This window comes from Taudactylus pleione, unplaced genomic scaffold (genome assembly GCF_031769625.1).
Source record: "Taudactylus pleione unplaced genomic scaffold, aTauple2 ptg000283l, whole genome shotgun sequence".
NCBI classification, from domain to species: Eukaryota; Metazoa; Chordata; class Amphibia; order Anura; family Myobatrachidae; genus Taudactylus; species Taudactylus pleione.
The window spans coordinates 617,863-635,559 of record NW_028284685.1 but is presented as its reverse complement, the minus strand read 5'-3'; positions in this window follow the sequence as shown (position 1 = coordinate 635,559).

Genomic DNA, 17,697 nt, shown 5'->3' with positions numbered 1-17,697 from the left:
TTTGGGGACGGAAGTATTACTCCTGAGTGTCCCTGGGACTAGTTAAGAAAGGGCATTTCCCGGCTTGTGGGTACAGGAAGCCACCAGGTGACCTGTGTCTCCACAATACAGACAAAGGTTCTTTTGAATGCATATCTGTCGTTCTTCTCGGAAAGACGGGTTTGCTTAACCTGCAGGGGTTCCTCATCTGTAAGAGAGGGAGGAGAAGGTAGAGGATGAGGCTTAAAATGATCAGTTCTATGCTTCTCAGCTTGGCGCTCTCTAAAGCGTATATCAACCTTGTGGCAGAGGGAAATTAGATCATTAAGACTAGAGGGTAAATCACAAGTGGCTAGGTTGTCCTTTATACGATCCGATTGTCCATGCCAGAAGACCGATGTTAGGGCTTCTTCGTTCCATCTGAGCTCTGATGCCGTCTGGAACTGAATGACGTACTGACTGACAGGACGGATACCTTGTTTCAGATTCATAATACTGAATGAAGCAGAAGTGGTTCTTCCAGGCTCATCAAAAATCCTCCTGAATGATGTTAAAAATTCTGGATAATTATCGAGTAGTGGGTCAGATCGCTCCCAGAGTAGAGAAACCCAATCTAAGGCTGAGCCAGACAACAGCGACACAATATAGGCCACTTTGGTTTTAGGAGTAGGGAAATTTGAGGGTTGCAAAGTAAAATGTACATAACACTGGTTAAGAAATCCACAACACAGTTTAGGATTGTCATCAAACTTGTCAGATGTAGGTAAATACAAACGAGGAGGCGCTCCAGAGGCAGATACAACAGAAGTGAAGGCAGGAGTAACTGCAGGCGTACTTGGAGAAGTTAGTGTAGCTTGTAAAGTATCCAGGTGGTGGGCCATTTCTTGCACATACTGTGCCAAATGCTGTTGAATGGTTCCCAATCCTTCCAGGCGAGAAGCAATGTCGTGAGTTGAATCTGTTCTGGACTCCTGTCCAGTAGCCGAATCCATTTGGCCAGTGCAAACTGTCAGAGTCTGTGTTTGTTGTGGACTCGGGGTGGAAACAGGAGCAGATATCAGAACAGGTTCAAACTGAAAGGTGGGTTGTTTAATGAGACTGTTTGTAGACATGAATAATAAGATAACTAAAGTCCAGTAAATAAACAAACTGATATATGTGGCTGAAGGGAGCTGTAGTGAATGGGAGTAAACGAATGTCCAGATCAGTGACAGAGATAAATCCAGATAGACTGTGAGAGTGAAGTGGATATCCTGGTTTGCTGAATAGTGGCTGAAGGGGATATCCGGTAATGCTGTGATGCTGCTGAAATGGAAATCTTGGAAATGCTGTGATGCTTGGCTGAAATGGAAATCCGGAAATGCTGTGATGCTTGGCTGAAATGGAAATCCGGAAATGCTGTGATGCTTGGCTGAAATGGTAATCCGGAAATGCTGTGATGGGTTTAACTGAGGAGACAGGTTCAGGCAGGAGTGGGTCCGGTGGAAGGTGCAGGACTGATCTCAGCAGAGAGCAAGGCAAGGCAGAGCAGTGCAGGATATGCAGGGAGCCAGAGGCCGACAAGGAGCTTAGGGCAAGCATCGGAGCACAAGTCTAGGTTTCAGGAGCGCAGATAACTCTCTCACAGCTACGCTGTGAACACATTGCACTGGCAACTACAGGGAGCTCCAAACACCCTTAAGTACCCAGTAGCGGAACGTGATAGGCAAGAGAGAGCAGGTGACCTACAGACGATTGGCCTGCTATGTCACATGGCCACAGACAACACGGTGGCGCCCAGACACCTGTGACGCAGAGATGCCGCTAGACTTATCCTTGCCAGTATTGCTCAATGCTGGCAGACCTCTGCGTACAGCCAATGCCAGTCTCCACATGCCAGCTCCCCTGACAGAAGGACCACGCCACAGTGCCCTCTCCAGTAAGGCCGTGAAACCCTGGTCGTGACATATATAGGCTAGACATCCTAAATTCTAAAACTGTTCTATTCAAAAACGTATATAAACGTAAGGAGATGCTTCAGAGAACATGAAAAAAGATGCTCTAGGTGCTGAACTTCAAGGGATTTCTCCATCATGTTCTGCAGTGTGGAAAGGTTTCATTCACATGTTTTCTATAAAGCAGTTCAAAGTTACAGCTTTCAAAGTGTCTGGCTATAACACCCACCTTTGCCAGGAATTACCAAAGATTATTACAACCAAAGGATTCATCTGTCCGGAATCTGTCTCGGAATTCATGGATTATATTTGGCCTGAATGCACTAAGACATCCAATGATTCTGTCACTGTGTTCTGTAGCCAACTTTATTCCTACCTGAATCGCAAACTGAAATACGGAATAGTAAGCATAGACAACATGGAGGCCTTTGTTATTCCGCTGCCTGCATGCCAACCAATACCTCCCAGACTACACCCACTGGGGGGACCAGGTCTTGAAAATGACCATCTCCATCTGTTGCTAGGCCTTCTTCTTCCAAACCATCCATCCTGGACTTCCTGTCCAAAAAGGGTAAGCAGGGTACAGAAAGAGGAGCTAGATGTCCCCAATGACATTTTTTTTCTTCTATAATAGATGATGTGGAGAGATAAAAGCTTCAGATGTTGGAACAGGGGCTCTCACCTATTTGGCTTCCCTCCAGAGAACAGAGCTCTGTTCCTCAAGAAGTGTCCACGCCTGAGCTGATAGGTAGGTAGTCTCTGTCTGTTGGTAAATAAACACCCTTCAGGAGATGGCAACCCAAAATAACATCAACTATAATTAATAATATGTCCACTGATGATAACCAGCCTGATCCCTTAACAGCAACATACCCCATATGGCCAACTCATAACTTGACACCCAGTTTGCAGCCTCCTCTTCCTTATGACACTAATCCAGTCACCATGGTTGATCAATCGGCCATTTGTGGTCCACCCAATTTTTGGCCTTCTACATTCTAACATTCACATATCTAAGAAGTGGACAGTGGGAACAATGGCAATTTGAAGGCCACTAACTAACTTACAAAGGATTATTTAAGTCAATTGTTTATTTTTGGAATGCACGCTTCCTGGTCCCCTTCTGGGATGAAAAAAATCATCTCCCAGCAAGCAGGCATGGTGCTCAAGAAAGAATTCCCAAGAAAGACACAACGTAATACTTAAACCTTAAGTCTGAAATGTGGCATTTGCTTCTCTGTTACGCTTGTTCACAATATCTCATATGGTTAAGTGGACAGTGGGAACAACGGCGGTTTGAAGGCCACTAACTAACTATGTTTTTTTATGTCCCTGTACAGGTTGGGAAATGCCTTTATAGAACATTTGCAAAGCATTATTTAGGTCAATTATTTATTTATTTTTGGAAAGCATGCTTCCTGGTCCCCTTCTGGGATGAAAAAAATCAACTCCCAGCAGCAGCAGCCATGCTCAAGGATTCTTCTGTGGCAAGGACTGATGTAAATGTACTGTATCACATTTTTTTTGTAAATGCCTCCTCCCCTCCCCTTTATTCATAAATTTTCTTTGGAATAAAAAAACTTAATTAAATTTACTACCAATTTTAGCTGTTTTTTTATTTTTAAAGAAAAAATCAAGATCCAAAACCAAAACACGAAAACAAAACATGGAGGTGAGGTTTTGGCAAAACCAATCCAGATCCAAAACCAGGGGAGATGCAGATCCAAAACCAAAATGCACATCTCTAGTTAAAAGTGACTATCTGGAATGGTAGTGATATGATCTAGTGCTATAGGCAGAAAAGGATTTGGGGGTGAAGGAAGGAAAGCCATTGTTATTGTTGAATAATGTAGTACTCTATACAACATTGTTGAAGATGTAAGGATATGAGCATATGGACAGTCTAGTTTCACCTATGTTATGTGTTCAAAGTGACTTTCTGTAAATTGACCACTATGTGGCACCACCCTACTTTAAATTGATATGTGTAGGATTATGACTAATGTAAGTTATGGCTAAGTGACAACCTAAATGTACCTCTATATGAATACATAATTATGGTGTTGTAGCTAAAGATCCTTGATCCAAAATTTGAGCTAAGGCCTGCTTAATAGATTTAATTTGAGATGATGTCCTTGCCCAATGCTCTTGATGAATAAAGCTGATGATTCTGCAATTGCAAAAAAAAGGAAAAGAGGAATAAGCCCAGAGCCCATGTAAAAATCATGGGCAGAAGAAAGTTAACCAAATGTTAATTTTTCTTTATTTATGGTCTCCTTCTGTTTTATTAAACACTCTTGGGCTGTTTTGAGTTAGGATCAAAGCAAAAATGCAAATAAATATAATCAATGAATCTCACTGAATTTCTGTCTCTTCTACTGTATGTTTTCCTTTCATAAAGCACATTCAAAGTAGAACAGAAAAATAGCAGATCATGACTGCATGTTTCTCTACGTCTACGCTAATACAGAATCAATATTATACCTATAGAGGGCATTTTGATTTGTTTTTACCAATAATTAATGAGTTTAAAAATGTTCCTAGCTTTCTGATAAAAATTATATAGTTTTTATTTTTCAAATGGATACTTTTACGATTTTAAGTCTCCGAGAAATTTTGCATTAACATTATATTTTAGCCTTAAGTTATGGAAATGCGGCTGACTAGACTACAATAACTTACCTGGAAGCTGTAGGTATGGGACTCTGTGACATGCTGGAGAGAATGAAACAAACAGATATAGAGTTAAATTATCAAAGGGTATAAGTCATTGACAAAATGAGTGCCAAACTGCAGAGTGTACTGCAATTGTAATATGGTTATTCAACTCTCTGCAAGATATGTGAAATTCCTTGTGGGCAAGAAGCAATATTTAAAGATTTCGAGATAGAATTTTTTCCTCCATTGAGTTGACTTCCTTCAAATATGCACCTGTAAGAGGCAGGTCAGCTGCACTCAGTGAGACTGTACCTAATGACGGGCCTGCACATAGTCAGAATCGCTGAAGGCACTATGAGACCAGGAGCACTGAAAGCAAAGTTCGGGAGATGAACATGAGGAAGGATGGTCCTGTCCATGAGAGCTCACATGCTAAGAGGATGGATGAACAACATCTACACCTAATTTGTAAAAATTAAGTTCTGGCACGGTTCATCATTTGCTCCCGCACCCTGCTCCCTACCTACGGGAAGGAGTCCAGTGTTGCGAAGAGGTATCTGAAAGGATCCCTCCGCCTCTGTCCGGCTCCTTCCGCTGGACGCACTAGCAATGTGCTAATTTTCACTGCTACAAAAGTAGCAGTGAAAACTTTCATGGAGACAGCTTATTTTCGGATCAGCTGTCTCCGCGTTGGAGCAAGGATGAATTGTGCAGCGCTTGCTGCAAGTAAGAATGTTAATTATCAGGTCCCATATAATTAACATAATATCCTATAAAGTAGCAGAATCATTTTGCCTTCAAACAACTAACTGCTTTAAATTTAGTAGCCATATCACCAAAATCTAGCCTCTGTCAGCAACTTGCAGGCTATTACATGTGAGCCACTGTGTCACTGCCTCCCTTCTAGGCTTTTTCACAGTTGATAACTTAACTCTTCCCAGTTCCTCTAGTCCCTTACTTCATCCTCAGCTTCATTCCCAACACCCAGTCCCATGTGCAGTCTTGTCACTTCCTCCGTATAGCCTTGTCTAGTTTCACCTTTGGCTGCCTAGCCTTCACCCATTTTTCCCTTCAACAATCTGTGCTAAATGTGTGTAAGACTGATACTACTCCATCCACACCTGTTGCACCACTGCAAATACATACACTGACTCACTATTTATTTCCAAATTCAATTCAAACTACTCATCCTCATTTTCAAAGCTATTATTAACACCTCCCTTTCATAAGTATCTGACCTTGTCACAAGATACACTAATTTACCGACATCTTGGCATTTGCCGTAACTCGCAGGGTATTACATTTGGGGTGCCCAATTCTCTCTAGCTTGTATTGTCTCAGCACCACTTAATCAACCTTGTCTGTAACTGTTCTATATTTATGTGCAATTATATTTTCTATCATTTAAAATAAACTGCCCAGTGCTGTATAGTTTTTGATGGTGGTGCCCACTGTAATGTCATGTATTTGCCGTCACAGATTTTCAGACACCAGACTCATAGCTTTTCAGCAAAAATACTGGGTATCTAATGTTTATATGATATAAGTTTTATTACTTCATATCTATTTGTGGGAAGCTGAGTTGAGCTATATGTGGATACACGCAGTGCATTTTGGCCTGCTTTACAATTACATGATACTGTATATGATAATGTATGTAACGTGAAGCATGCTCCTCATGTAGTACTGCAAGATAAAATCCCCAAAACTCATCACATATTGAACTTTTAATAAAAGGATCACTTGTAAAATGTTATTTAATTAGGACCGTGTGTACTTTCATTATTATTCATATAAATATGAGAACTCTGTTGATTGTTCAAGTGAAATAATACATGTTTCTCAGAAGCTTTAATGAGTAAAATATTTAATAGGCAATAAAGTTGTCTGACATACTGTATGCCGTCAGTCCATATTATACTAACATCATAGTTACATCAAAAAGGTAGCACCTGGCTTAATGTTAATGACATGTTTGTTTTGAATTCATATAATCTGCCTAATTTTTATATGATAGCACTAGATCAAAATGTGTTATATACTAATCCATAGTCTGTTAAAAAATATATTATAATACTTAATTTACATGGCACTTCAAAATGTCTTCAGTGCTTTACAGGGCTAAAACAATAACATTATACATTAATACATAGGATAGCTATTAACACAACAATAAAATCAAGCGCAGGGTGGTGCGTAATGAGGGAGCGTAGTGTAGGGTAAGCTACTCACTATGGTTAGCAAAAGCACATAATGATGATTGGGCACAGAGTCACTGTTGGGATATGGAAGACAGAGAAACATAGGAGAACATTTGGCAGGGATACTGGTATAAACTCACTAACATGTATTATCGTATAACCATATAACAAAATTCTTAAATACAATGTAACTTAACTTCTAAAAATAAAAACACAGACAACAGTGTTGGCGTTTAAATATTTTGTCAAATTTTATTTTTGACAAGTCATTAAACTTTAGACTATAAGTTAATACTAATAATTGTGACGGCACAAAAAGAACGCACAGGACAATAACAACCAAACAGCTCAAACAAACACACACACAAGCCAAGCATTGGTGATCAACTCTCCTTTCCCTTCAACCACCGGTCCAGGTGGTATAGCCATTTCCTGTCCATGACAATTGGCTGTTGCCTTACTCCACTTTAATGATAGCGCACCCACTAAGCCTAACTATTAACATAAAGTATCTCCAAGTGTCGTTCTTTTCCGCCGAACCAAACAGCTCAAACAAACACACATACACAAGCCAAGCTTTGGTGATTAACTCTCTTTTACCTTCAACCACCTGTCCAGGTGGTAGAGCCATTTCCCGTCCAGGACAATTGGCTGTCGCCTCACTAATTATTAACATAAAGTAACTCCAAGTGTCGTTCTTTTCCGCATGCACCAAACCAACCATCATACATTCAACAAATGAAAAACAAAAAGAGGGAGGGATGGTGGGAAAAACTGGAACAAAGAGGCAGATTTACATACATCGCTCCATTAAATACTCTTAGACCACTCCCCATGAAACATTCATTGGCTGCATAAGACCAGCTAAACTTAAAGGGGCAATATCCAACACGTTATTAAACTGGCAACACTGAAAACACTTGTGGTTTAATGTCCCTCATGTTTACATGTCATCCTTCGGGCTTACTAAACTCACTAACGTGTATTATCGTGTTACCATATAACAACCTCCTTAAATTCAATGTAACTTAACTTCTAAAAATAAAAACACAGATAACAGTGTTGGCATTTAAATATTTTGTCAAATTTTATTTTTGACAAGTCATTCAATTTTAGACTATAAGTTAATACTAATAATGGTGACGGCACAAAATACTAATAATGGTGACGGCACAAAAAGAATGCAAAGGACAATAACAACCAAACAGCTCAAACAAACACACACACAAGCCAAGCATTGGTGATCAACTCTCCTTTATCTTCAACCAAAGGTCCAGGTGGTATAGCCATTTCCTGTCCAGGACAATTGGCTGTCGCCTTCCTCCACTTTAATGAGAGTGCACCCACTAAGCCTAACTATTAACATAAAGTAACTCCAAGTATCGTTCTTTTCCGCCAAGCGAGGCCTAAACCGATGCGCCGCCGCCATAACTCAACCCTGTAACAAGAAACACCTAAACCAGCAGAAAATCAGCCAATCCTGCAAGACTAAAAATGCACGCCATCTCCACAAAACGAATGTGCATCGCGGAGTTGCATAAACACCTGCTCCACTACACCACCACCATTCTCCAACATGTACCTCACCACTGCAGTATTTACCTTTCTCCTAGCCACATCCAACCGGGCATCAGAACCAGCACACCACCAAACACGAAATAACATCGGTACACAGCAGGACACCACCAACCAAGGGATTGGATATCCCCGTCGGATAAGCCAGCAGAAGCCGCAGATGAAGCAGCTCCTATTCTAAATGAGTGAGTACCAGACTTGCCCGGCTCGAGCTCTGAAAAAGCCAAACAACGCTGCAAAAAAAACATGACAAAACTGGTACCGTATATACTCGAGTATAAGCCAACCCGAATATAAGCCGAGGTACCTACTTTTACCCCAAAAACTGGGAAAACTTATTGACTCGAGTATAAGCCTAGTGTGGGAAATTGCAGCAGCTGGTAGTGCCCCCAGTAGTAAATCCCCCTGGTTGTGCCCCCAGTAGTAATCCCTCCTGGTAGTGCACCCAGTGGTAATCCCCCCTTTCAGTGCCTCCAGTGGTAATCACCCCTTTCAGTGCCTCCAGTAGTAATCCCCCCTTGGTAGTGCCCTCTGTAGTAATCCCCCCCTGGTAGTTCCCCCTGTAGTAATCCCCCCATGGTAGTACTCCCAGTGGTAATCCCCCCTTTTAGTGCCCCCTGTAGTAATCCCCCCCTGGTAGTGCCCCCTGTAGTAATCCTCCCCTGGTAGTTCCCCCAGTGGTAATCCCCCCTTTTAGTGCCCCCTGTAGTAATCGCCCCCTGTAGTAATGGCCCCCTGGTAGTGCCCTCTGTAGTAATCGCCCCCTGTAGTAATGGCCCCCTGGTAGTGCCCCCTGTAGTAATTGCCCCCTGTAGTAATGGCCCCCTGGTAGTGCCCCCTGTAGTAATCGCCCCCTGTAGTCCCCCCCCCAGTAGAGAGAGATGTGATAATAAAAAAATAAAAATCACTTACCTGAAACTCCCGCTCCTGGTCCCGCCGCTATCCGATCCTCCGGCCGCTTTGCATGGGAGAGACGTCGTCATGTAGACGTGTCTCCCATTACCCACTGCGGGAGACCCGGAAGATGGCTCGCGCAGTGGGAGCAGCAGCAGCCGCTGAGAGTCTGACAGACTCTCAGCGGCTGCTGATTACAGCAAACACGCAGCTGCCGGCTCCGGCGGCTGTGTGTTTGTGCTGTGTAGCGCTGACCGAACTCCGTCCGATCAGCGCTACACTTCACTCGAGTATAAGCCAAGGGGGTACTTTTTCAGCACAAAAACTGAAAAACTTTTTCAGCACAAAAACTGTGCTGAAAAACTCGGCTTATACTCGAGTATAAATTTTGTAACCGGGGATACATCCTTGTGCATCAATCACGCCCCATCCCATCATCTTGCATCTGCTCAAAGGCACGTGCCTGCGCCACCGGACATACTGCAGGAATGATATATGGTTGAAGTGAAGCCAGCACCTTCTACCAACCTGGTCTGCACTGGAGCACTGTATAAGGCCTAGCATTGCTTCCAGGCATATAAATTACGTCCCCCAATAGTGAGTGGTGGGTCAGCCCTTTTAAAAGGGGCAACTAATTTGCAGACCCAAAGAACGCTACATGAAGCGTCATGGCAAAAACCTAATTGAAACAGCAAGCATTCAAAGCTATATAAATAAAAACAAACTGAAGGGACTGCAGCCAGCAAGTAAAGCAAGCAACATGGACATATCAATGTAACACTTGCAGTCAATAGCTTTAAGGGTCAACTTGGACCACCTGCAGGCCCCTAAAATTATGAAGGACCAAAAGGGGCCGGGCCTGTCACACAATGCAGAAAAACATAGACACGCCTGCTAAAATATGCTGTACCTCAGCGAGCGAGCGGCCTTGCGAATACATATCCCAAATAAAAGACTGCATGACTCTCTGCAAGCTCTTACGTGCCTGAGCCACCAAAACCAGAAAAACCACTCCCATTCCAGCCAACCCACCTGCTAACAGCGCAAAGTCCTGAGGGCAATGGCTCTCAAAGCTAATTCCTAAATGCCGGCCTGATGAACTGCCAAACATAAGGAGGACACGGGTCACCGGCCAAAATGGCCTGAGGGGCTAATTCCTTGAACGGCAACAGTGCATCCACAACCCCAATCTGTATACCAGGCAAGTGACTGGCAACAAAATGGATATTAAGCAGCAGGCAACACAGAACAATTCATTCTAGCAAACGAACAACCGAAAGAGAGGATGAACTCTGAGGTCAAGCGCATGCACCGCGCCCAGGTTGTCGCAACAAAATCATGCTCACGTTACACAAGCAGTCCCACTAGAGTTCTAAACCAACCACAATGGGGAACAGCTAAAGCAACAGCATGTTCTTAGTGAATCCCTACGCAACCCACGTGCACGGGCAAGGTGAAGCGCACCACGGACCGTTGAGGTAAGCCAAAAACCAGTCACGACAGCAGCGTCAGTAAAATTGGAGCTGAGTGTTACTGTAGGAGAACTCCCCTATAGGGATATAGCTGAGGACGGGTTTCAGGGTAGCACGCCGCAAATATAATGAAAAACCTGCCTGCCAATTATGGTAGGAGCAATAGGCCTCTTCACCCATGCCCCCTCCCCAGCTCAGCAAGCGCTGGCCAGCCAATGGGCCCAGCTGTATCTCAACATGAGCAATGGGGAAGCAGCAACTGCTGATGACAGATCAAAAGATGACCCAGACTGAGATGCTAGCAAAGGTCAAAAATGCTGGCCCGAAATGACAGCGTATGGAGGTCAGAAATAGCAGCAGCTGGGTCAGAGGTAACAAACCAGAAGAGTGGCAAGGGTGGGTACAGAGGAGCATGAAATGGACAGAGCGCACCATCCAGGGTTCTGGAATTCATGGTGCGCTAATGACGGCCACCTGTTTTATCTTGGTTAGTTAGCACTATACCCTAAATAAGTTACGGATATTATTTATTTATTTATTTTTACATTTATTAGGAGACCTGGAATAATAATAATGGTGGTAGGCAGAACATAGTTAGTAGTACTCACATTAATATAGGTGCAATGTATATTTAGGAAGTAGGAGCATAGCTGAAAATGGAGCTTCGCCTAGGTGTTCCCACTCCAGTGATAGCTGCTTGGGGCAGTAATTGCAGTCATAATCTGTGCACCATGTGCACCATGTGGAATCTCACTCTAGCACATGTACTCTGTAAATTTAAGTTAAGTGCTCAACCTCCTCTATTGACTGATAACAATGATTCAGAGTAGATAAGTTAGACCCTAGGTGTAATACATAGATAAAGCAGTGCCAAAGCAGCTACCACTTAAATTCAGATAGTGCATCACTAAAGCATGCTATTCCCCCAATGGGACCTCAATACCCAGCATAAAAACTACCACTGTTTGCTGTGTTTCTCTTCACTCCAGTATTCCCCAGCGGGTTGGCCACACCCCACTAGCACAGTACAGTACAGCACCCTGGATCGGCGGAGCCAGGACTGCCTAGCTCTATACATGGGAAACTACATAACTGCTGGCGTAACAGCAGGGGAATTGGCACCCCGGACCAGAGCACCCACAGCAGCTAACGCACTTGCAGCTGCTGCGGTAGTGGAGAGCCTACCGCTACCGGACCCATACGCAACCTCTTCGCTATAAAGGAGGGGCCTGTCTGCCTCCCCCTTCGGCAATCCTAACAGCCCTTGTTTTTAAAGGAACAGGGCTCAGTGACAAATGCAGAATCTCTACAGGGGGGTTTCCAAATGCTTGATTTGTACATTTTGACCAGTAAGAGGGCATAATAATTAAACCAGCTATAATATACATCATACGAATGTACTGAATGAAATAATTCTGGCAAATACAGGACCAGCAAACATAGTAAGCAATTATATGTAGAAGTAGAACCATTATGTCTGAGCTTAATCTTTTTATTTCATATGTGGGCTCCGTTACAGATCATTTGAGCAAGTTGGGGAACCTGGGGGAGGACAGAAAAAGAAACCATGCACTGCCCTGGACATAGATGTACAGATTGGTCTCCTTATGTACTGGATGGTGTATTACTCAGTATTAATAATTGATCCCATAGATGGTCTATAAGACTCTATATCAGTGCACCCCTAACAGTGTATGTTTTCCAGATCTCCTAGTCGGTGCATAACTATATTCATTACTGGCTTTAAAAAATTTTCTACTGGCTGACACATTTTAAATGATCAACAGGGACTGTAGTGCTAGTTATTTCATTGTGACACTAAGGGGATCCTAAAAAACATTCCACTGTAGTATTATATGCTATTTCTAATGTGTTTTTTTAATCACCATGTCCCAATAGTCTGGGACCCCAGCTGCCCACCAGCACCAACAAATTGTTACACAGGCTCACAGCCCCTACTGGTCTGGGACACAGATGGGGTAGTATGAGGCATTTGGGAGGGCTGCACACTGCACCCAGAGCAGGCAGCATCAGCCCCCTATTATGAAAATGGCAGCCGTGAATCACGGCAAAGCCACACCCCCCATGGGCCCGAACCATGGGAACACGATGGTCTGCGACCTGACCCTTCAGTAACCTGACCAGCGGGGGCAGCGCCCACCGCCGATCAACGAAACATAGGTGGAGCCAGCGGCAATATGCTCAGCTGCGGCTCCGCCTGACAGCACTGCTGCAGTCCCAGTCTGTGCGGATGCACCATAGCCGCGCTGGGCACGAGAGGGACAGGCAGGATCAGAGGAGGCAGATAGCGCCGCTTGCCTGCCCCCATACTAAAGAGCCAAAGGCCGCGGTCACATCCACGACTCTGCCCAACTGCGCACAGTCCACAGTGAAGCGCGGCGGCCGTGAGGAGGGAAGGGCAGCGGCAAAATGGGAGCTTGCAGTTGTAGAGTTCCCCTAGCATATAAACAGATAGCCGGGCAGGGGAAACAGAGGAGCGATGGGGGCGAAACATTATGCAGAGGAAGAGAGCAAGACAGGGAAAGAAAGGAAGGAATCACAGTGAGGGAAAGTAGATTGAAGTATGAAAGAGTATGGGGGAAGAATCAAATAATATGGGAAGAGAAATAAAAGAATAGTAGAAGGGAAGAGATCAGGAGAATGATAAAACAGCAAAAAAAAAAAGAAGATTTATACAAGAGATTTAAGCCAAGTGACAACTGTACTTCTCTGTCCTGGCAGAAAAAAATGGAACAAAGAGGCAGATTTACATACATCACTCCATTAAATACTCTTAGACCACTCCCCATGAAACATTCATTGGCTGCATAAGACCAGCTAAACCTAAAGGGGCAATATCCAACACGTTATTAAACTGGCAACACTCAAAACACTTGTGGTTTAATGTCCCTCATGTTTACATATCATCCTTCGGGCTTATGTAGGAGAAAATGAGTGACGAGGGAGCTACAGTATGGGTGAACTGGGAATGAGAGTAGGTGGATGGTCATAGGGTAAGTCTCAAGGGTTCATTTGAAGGTGTGAATGCTCTATTAACGAGTTAAGTACTCAACCACAGAAAACACAAGCCATGGCCAGGGCCGAAAGTAGTATTTTTGTCACCCGGAGCAAAGCCATAATTTGGCGCAATCAAAAAAATACTACATAGAGGATGAAAAGGGTGTGTGGTTTTGTGACACAGTAATGCCCCTTATAACACATTATGCCACAGTAATGCCCCTTACAACACATTATGTCACACAGTAATGTCTCTTATAACACATTATGCCACAGTAATGTCCCTTACAACACATTATGCAACACAGTAATGCCCCTTACAACACATTCTGCCACAGTAATGTCCTTACAACACATTATGCCACAGCTATGCCCCTTATAACACATTAAGCCACAGTAATGCTCCTTATACATTATGCCACAGTATTGTCCCATATACATTATGCCACAGTAAGGCCCCCTTTACATTATGCCACAGTAAGGCCCCTTACACATTATGTCACAGTAAGGCTCCTTACACATTATGCCACAGTAAGGTTTCTTTTACATTAAGCCACAGTAAGGCCCCATCTTCCTTCTCTTACCTGCCAGGGCCGTGCGGTGGGTGAGCTCGGGGTGGCGAGGGATGGGGCTGCCACACGCTGGGGAACTGTCAGTACTGCCGTCATTATAATGTGGCGCTGCTCACGAACCAATTGGAGCTTATGGACAGGTAGCCTCTGCCAATTGGCTGCCGGTCCGCGAGCACTGATTGGCTTGTTACCAGCACCACTTTAGACTGACAGTGTCTCTGTGCCTCTCAAGGTCTGGATGCAGCTCCAAACTAACAAGAGCAGCAACCTAGCCTCCCAGCAACCTTTCCCCGGCACCCCCTCAAGTCCGGCACCCGGGTCATGTGCCCCCTTAGCCCTCCCCTAGTAGCGGTCCTGCCGTGGCAAAGCATCTAAGTAATGACAGACGTCTCGCACCATATGGCACAGAAAAGAATAATATATGAGGACACATCTGTACGGAGGCCAGAGGGAGCTTCTCATTGGCTGCCGGCGCCAGATTAAAAAAGCCTCCCATTTTTTTAATTGGCAGTTGGTCAACACGATTTACATGTTAAGTATGACTTCACTGAAATATCTATTATAGATATCTATCAGTGTGTACACCCAAAATGGTTTGCCGTGCACTACAGAAAGTTGTAGGGAAATCTATAGGTGGGTACAAACATTACGATAAAAATGCATGATATGAACGTTATCATTCAGATCGTTCATTTTTTTGCATCTTCCAAGCCTCAAACGGCCAGCAATGCGCGGGCACGTACTGTATGGACGATAACGATATCGACCATCGGCCGTGCATGCAGGCCAACTAGGTCGATATCGTCCAGATTACGCTGGCCCATCGTTGGTGGGTTGGTGGTGTGCTGGATGATTGATATCGATCATCCAGCACACCGGGAAGGTGGAGGGAGATCAGTCAGCGATATCGTGCTTTTCACATCACCTTTTATGCTTGTTTATTATTCATGTATTTTTTCACATATATTTTAACCTCTCATTCCACACTTAATGATTACTCACACACAGCTATACTTTATACTGCACTGTCACTCTTTTTCCATTTCCGTGTGATGCCCTGGGGGGGTTCTGGGCTGGACGTTTTTTGGGGTGCACTGCGCCCCGACGTGAACCCCTTAGTGTTAGGGACTGCTGGTAACAGAGAAGCCGTGACGTGGCCCAGCAGCCTCCCATGTATTTGCAAATGCATGCAACTAATATCTCTGAATTTCTATGACCATATAGTCTTCATATATTGTTGCAGGTATTATTCAGTGTGCTGAGGTACAATAGGGGGTTAAATCCTCCTTCTTTTTCTACTTAGTGTGACCCCTCCCTTTCATGCACCTGATTAGTACTGCTAGATTGATTGAGCAGCTGCCATTTTTGTTTATATCGTTATCGCTGCCTGATCGTACCGTATGTACGCACCATATCAGCGATATCGTTGGTTGTGCAGGTCGTACCGTGTGTGTGCATCATTACCCTTTGCTTGTACCATCACTATAGCTCTATTACATTAGAAATCCATGATTGGTGCTTTCACTGGGTCAACAAAGGTGATTGCCTCAGATGCATGGAAGTAGGGGTTTGCCTAAAACAACATAATGGGCTAGATGATATATAAAAAAACCTTAGAGAGAAATAAAGTACCAACCAATCAGCTCCTAATTGCAATTTTTCTTTCCATTTTATCTATTTCCAAGGCTTGATACATATACTTCCTAAAGTCACTTATTCAGTGACTTGATGGTCACTGCAGCATCCCTACACCCAGGGCCAACCACTGACACATACTTTATGACTTTTTAATTGCACCATGTGAGTGAGTCCCATGTCCGTGGTGCATGAGGGCATGATGTTGTGATTGCATTATCACGGCTCTGTTGTTCAAAGCTGCAGTTCATTGTATTTTACAGTGGAAGGCAGGTCCATGATGATGTGATTCAATGCAAATCGCATTATGAAACCTTCGGGTCACTCACTTCATTTAGGATGTCCACTTTCAGGGAGGAACGGCAAGCATGCACTGACATAGAGGGGCAGCAGCCAACATTCATTCTGCATGAGGCTTGTTTTTAAATGGGGTGAGTCCTCATTTTTTTTTATTGGCACAATTCAACAGTGAAAGCAAGGTAGAGTGGGCTGACATTATGATAGGAGAACCCCACACTGTGATTATCCTGCTATAGTGTTCCTGGCCCAGACTGTCATGGATTAGGGCTGGTAGATGCTTTTCTTGGGGACGACATATTGTCACCGCAACCCCTGGCCCACAGGGGTACAAGGGAAATCCCCAGTGGGCCCCACTGCCTGAGGGCCCACCTCTCTCCTCTAGGTGTCAGGTTCCAGACCTCAAATAATACATTGTTACCCTATTAGATGGTCAGTTACCTGGTGGAGTAGTACCACTAATCATGGGTGCTTTGTTCCTTTCTATAGAAACGACACCAACATTTACCTATTGGTTAGCCAAGCATCTGTGGTGGCTGGCCACACCCCTTAAGCATGGGCTCCTACCACTGCATTCCCCCAGTGGGGCCCACTGACCCCATTTTTGGGGTGGGGTGGGGGACCCCAGCCCAAGATTTTTTTCATAATTAGCTTTGATATTTGTATGCGCCTCAGGCACCAGCAAATGATATACTGACTAAATGATATACTGACTAAATTATATGCTGACTAAATGATATACTGACTAACTGGTGTATCTGTGGGTTTCTGCATTGCTACATCATCAAGTAATACACCCTTACTATGCTCCGGCTATGTGAGATTGCCCCTTCCCTCCCTGTTCCACCTGGCCAGTCATAAGATCTATGTTTAAGGTGAGTGCAGGTCTGCAACAGTGCAATTGTGTGCGATCGCTTTCTAAGCATGTACAGTGTGCAAAATACTCTAGCTGGCATGGTACATTCTCTGCATCAGCCCTATTTACCGTAATTAAATCTTAAAGCACCTTTAACAAAAAGAGTGTGTATTAATCAATGTAATCATATAACTCTCATACTGTAACTTAACTTCAAGAGAGCAACAGTCAATAATCCTGAGTTTCTCCCATGTATGCTCTAACTTCAAATATATCACTAGCTGTTACATAAAATCACTGGCAAATATGCTGCTCTCTATACTGTAGTTGTAATTATTTAAGCACATTATTCCTACAAGAAGGAACTGCAGTCCCATTATATAAGTGGTGATTGCTAAAATACATTTTGTCATGAACTTCACCCACTATAAGGGCTATTTATTTAACCTATCACCCCAGAAAATCATGCGGAAACAATAGTTATTTAACCCATTAACCTGTATGCGCTATATAAAATGATTTTACTGCTTTTGAGAAAAACTGTGCTGCAAAATGTAGAGCCGACCCTAACAAACAGATGCTTAGAGATGAAATATTCCTTTCTGA